The 4510-nt window shown below is 42.3% G+C and overlaps 1 long non-coding RNA gene across 1 annotated transcript; it reads left to right on the forward strand.

Annotated features, from left to right (window-relative positions):
- Positions 1-226: 226 nt before the first annotated feature.
- Positions 227-3211, forward strand: LOC134957062 (uncharacterized). Its single transcript, XR_010186424.1, has 2 exons — positions 227-375; positions 2655-3211. It is a non-coding gene; the product is annotated as an uncharacterized LOC134957062 (long non-coding RNA).
- The last annotated feature ends 1299 nt before the right edge of the window (positions 3212-4510 follow it).

Below are 4510 nucleotides of genomic sequence, written 5' to 3' on the forward strand. Positions count from 1 at the left end.
TGGGCTTAATTTATCCCATAGGCGTGTGGAGTGTAACTATGTGACGTCTAGTTACTCCTGCACGGCCATGTACTGAACAAATGTAACAGTAATTTGGGACTCAATTTAGCACTTTTATCTTTTTCTATTGTATGGTCAGGTGGTATAATGCTTGACGAGTAACCCATTAGTGCCCATCAAATGTACGTTTGTATTATATCCGATTCATGTCATGTTTGCAGTTATCCAATGGCATTGTTTATGTTACTATGGTGATGGGGAGCACGATCACGGGACGTGACGTGGTGCGACATCACTTCTCTTGCGCAGCACGGAGCGGGCGGCGTCCCGCCATCCGAATGCCGCCGAGCACAGGGTGATTACGTCCTATATAAGGTAAGAATCTTGTGTTTGTTTTCAGACCTGAGGAAAATGCCTTATTAAATCGACATTGAAACGTTGCATTTTATACACTGCCTGCTTGAGAGTTTCATTGATATAGACACCAGGAGTGCCACGTCTGCTGCTCGAGTATACATATATATATATATATATATATATATATATATATATATGAAAAAAATTTTTTTTATGTACCCCAGTGTACGATACAATTATTATTATGTTTTCATAATTACTGTGACACTGGTGGTCAGACTGCAGTATGTTATATCCTACTCATACACATATTGGGGGTCATTCCGAGTTGATTGCTCGCTGCCGATCTTCTCAACGCAGCGATCAGGTGAAAAAATTGCATTTCTGCGCATGCGTATGCCCCACAATGCGCACGCGCGACGTACGGGTACAAAGCCCCTTGTGGTTTTGCACAGGTTCTAGCGAAGTTTTAAGGCTCACTGACGGCCGCAAGAAGATTGACAGGAAGGCAGCATTTCTAGGTGTCAACTGACTGTTTTCAGGGAGTGTTTGCAAAAACGCAGGCGTGTCTGAAAAAACTCAGGCGTGGTTGGGCGTTCGCTGGGCGGGTGTATGACGTCAAATCCAGACACAAATAGGATGAAGTCATCGCAAGCGCTGAGTAGGTTCAGAGCTACTCTGAAACTGCACAAACTGTTTTTGCAGAGCTCGGCTTCACATGCATTTGCACTTCTGCTAAGCTAAAATACACTCCCCCGTGGGCGGCGGCATAGCGTTTGCACGGCTTCTAAAAACTGCTAGCGAGCGATCAACTCGGAATGACCCCCATTGTGCGATGCTGTTGATGAAGCTAAACCACAGTGTGTAATAATGTATATTTCTGACTCATTTGTGCAACACTGTAAACTGCGATGTGTGATATAAAAAATAATACATATTTTTTACTCATTTGTGCGACACTGTAACTGCAGTGTGTGATATAAAAACGTATACATATATTTTTGTTTACATTAATATTTTGTGCTGTGCCATCCCAGCTGCTCTTTCCATCTAGGAGTGTTCTGTCAGTCCACCCAAAATAAAAGACATCTTTTTTTTTTCTTTAACATTTTTTTATTAAAACATTGCTTCATTGTTACAAAATCGGTTGCATTATCAATGAACAGTTACATATGAATAGTGTCACAACATGACGATAAGAGAGCATTAAATGTACATTAGTGGATTTTCTTCTATACACAATCTCAAATACATCATGTGAAAGAATATGCAAATCAAGAGTATGTACTAAAGACCTGTCAGTCTATGTATAGCAGAGACATGAGAAGGCCGAGGCCCCGCGACACCCCCAACCCCTAATCCATCAGCAATATGGGAGGGTCTCCAATTGCCATTCTTGTTTCGAACCATTCAGTGTGTTTTAGTGAAGTTTGGATTCTAGTTTGGAAATCTACCGGAAGAGTAGCCACATAGCTTTCCCAGGATTCAAAAAATTGTTCTACTAGCTTGTCTTTTTGTAAAGATGTTTCTATCCAGTGCATTTGGAATACATGATGTAGCTTCCCTTTGAATAATGACAGAGTAGGAGGGTTCTTGTCTATCCAAGATTGTAGGATCGCTTTACGTGCTGCTGCACTAATTGCCAGCAACAATCGTCTTCCCCCTTTCGTTATTCTCTGCCCAGTTGGTATTATTCCAAACAATGCCCATTCTGCTGTAAAAGGAATAAAATTTACCAGATGCTCCATAGCATATTGACGTACTAGAAGCCAAAAGCGACGAAGAAGTGGGCACGACCAGAAACAATGCAATAAGTCCGCTTTGGGAGCGTGACACTTCAGACAATTGTCTGAGGCCGTCATACCCGCCTTATGTTGTTTATATGGGCAGAAATAAGCTCTGTGAGTAATATTGTAAAACAGCTCTTGGTATTGTGCTGAGGGCAAAAGTTTGCAGGAGCGTAGCAAACTTTGTAGTAGTATATCACATGTCAGGCCCGGGAAGTCTGATAACCATTTGCGCATTCCCGAGTCCGATTGAGAGTGATCTAGCTGGGTGCTCAGACGTTTATAATGCAGTGAAAGGGCCCTCTTCGGTGCTGGAGGTGTGCGCAATAGGGCATCTAGTGTGTTATCCAAGTCCTCTTTCGACAATGTCCTAAGGACCGAGCAGGTATAATGTTGCAACTGGAGAAAGGCCAACGGATAATTTCGTAGAAATGGGAATTTGTTCTGCGCCTGTGTAAATGTGAGAGGCTTCCCTGTGTCCGTGTTGACTAATTGTCCTATGTTTTGTAGACCCTCATCGTGGAACATCTTAAAGGGGAACCCCGCCTCCCCATGCTGGAAGTCAGGATTACCCAGAAACCGTAGAAACAAGGATTTATGTCTCCCTAAGTTTCCTGATCTTCGCAAGGAGTGCCAAAGGCGATAGACAGACCACAGAAGGGGATTATCTCGTAGATCCCGATCGCAGTCCGCCTCCATACAGTGGAGGAAGTTTGTCAAGTTTTTAGATTTTATGAATTGTGCCTCAAGATTTGTATTTGCATAAGTGTCTGTGTCGTTTAACCAGTCCCTCAAAAACCTCAATAGAGATGCGTGGTTATAGAGCAAAACGTTAGGGAAGTTAATTCCGCCATTAGACTTTGGTTGTTGTAACTTATGCATGGCAATACGAGCTCTCTTGCCTTTCCAAATAAACTGTCGGAACAGTTTAGTTATGTGTGACAGATCTGATCTACTAAGCAATATCGGGAGGGATTGTAAAATGTATAATAACCGTGGAAATGTACACATCTTTATCAAGGCAGCTCTCCCTAAATACGAAAGCATTAAATGGTTCCATCCCTCAAGTTCCTTCGTAATGAGATTTATTGTCGTCCTAACATTCAGCCTATATAGTTCCGAAGGATATTTCGGTAGGTTAATGCCCAGATATGTTATGTAGGTGTTAGCCCAATTTATAGGGATCCGTTTCCCCCATCCCGGGCATCTTATCCCGTGTTTCAAATATAGCCATATGGATTTTGAAAGATTAACCTGGAAGCCTGAAATTTGCCCAAAGTTGTCCAGTAAAGCTAAAATATCCTGCAAGGAATCTTTAGGGTTTCCAATATAAACCAACACATCATCCGCAAATGCTGACAGTTTTATTTCTCTATCCCCAATTGGAATACCCCGATAGATCCTCGATTTCTGTAGTATCCGGAAGAGGGGGTCTATAGATAAGTTAAATAGAAGGGGTGACAAGGGACACCCCTGTCTTGTACCTCTTTGCATCGAAATCCGTGGACCTCATTTGCCGTTAACCAGCAAGGAGGTCGTCGGAGCGGTATATAGGTATTTAATAACATTTATAAAAGTCTCTGTAAACCCCCGGTGATGTAACACGGTAAACAGATGATGCCATGACACAGTGTCAAAGGCCTTGTGTGTGTCTAGGCTTAAAAGCATGTAGTCCGAGTTAGGGGCATTTCTAGACGCCACCGTCGCCGCAATGGCCGTACGAATTGCCTTGACCGATTGGCGGCCACACACAAAACCGTACTGATGTTCCGTCAGCAAATCAGGGAGAATTAGTTGCAGTCTATTTGCTATGATCTTTGTGAAAATTTTAAAATCAGAGTTCAAAAGGGAGATGGGTCTATAGGAATCCGCTAACAGTGGATCTTCGTCTGGTTTAAGAATAAGAGTAGTGTATGCCTGAGAGAATGTCGTATATGTGGGGTGCTCCCTATAGATTTTATTATAAAGTTGCAATAACGTCGGCATGAGTTCTTGCTGTAGTAGTTTATAATAAGTCCCGGTAAACCCATCAGGTCCCGGTGATTTGTGTGGTTGTAGTGATTTTATAACCATTTTAACTTCATCCTCCCGAATGTCCCCCTCCAGTGCATCTTTCTGTTCTGTGCTAAGTGTCGGTAAATTTGCCTGACTCAGAAAATCCCTTTGTAATTCCTCCTGTGGGGCGATAGGACTATATAATTCTGTGTAAAAGTCACTGAGATGTGTTAAGATATCAGAAGTTTTAGTGTGGGTTATTTTCCTAGTGTTATCTTTTAGGGCCGTAATAAAAGAACGCTTCCTTCTAGCTTTGGACATAGTGGCCAGCAACTTCCCAGTTTTATTTCCCCATTTATAATAGTTAAATT

This window comes from Pseudophryne corroboree, chromosome 9 (assembly GCF_028390025.1).
Source record: "Pseudophryne corroboree isolate aPseCor3 chromosome 9, aPseCor3.hap2, whole genome shotgun sequence".
Taxonomy (NCBI): domain Eukaryota; kingdom Metazoa; phylum Chordata; class Amphibia; order Anura; family Myobatrachidae; genus Pseudophryne; species Pseudophryne corroboree.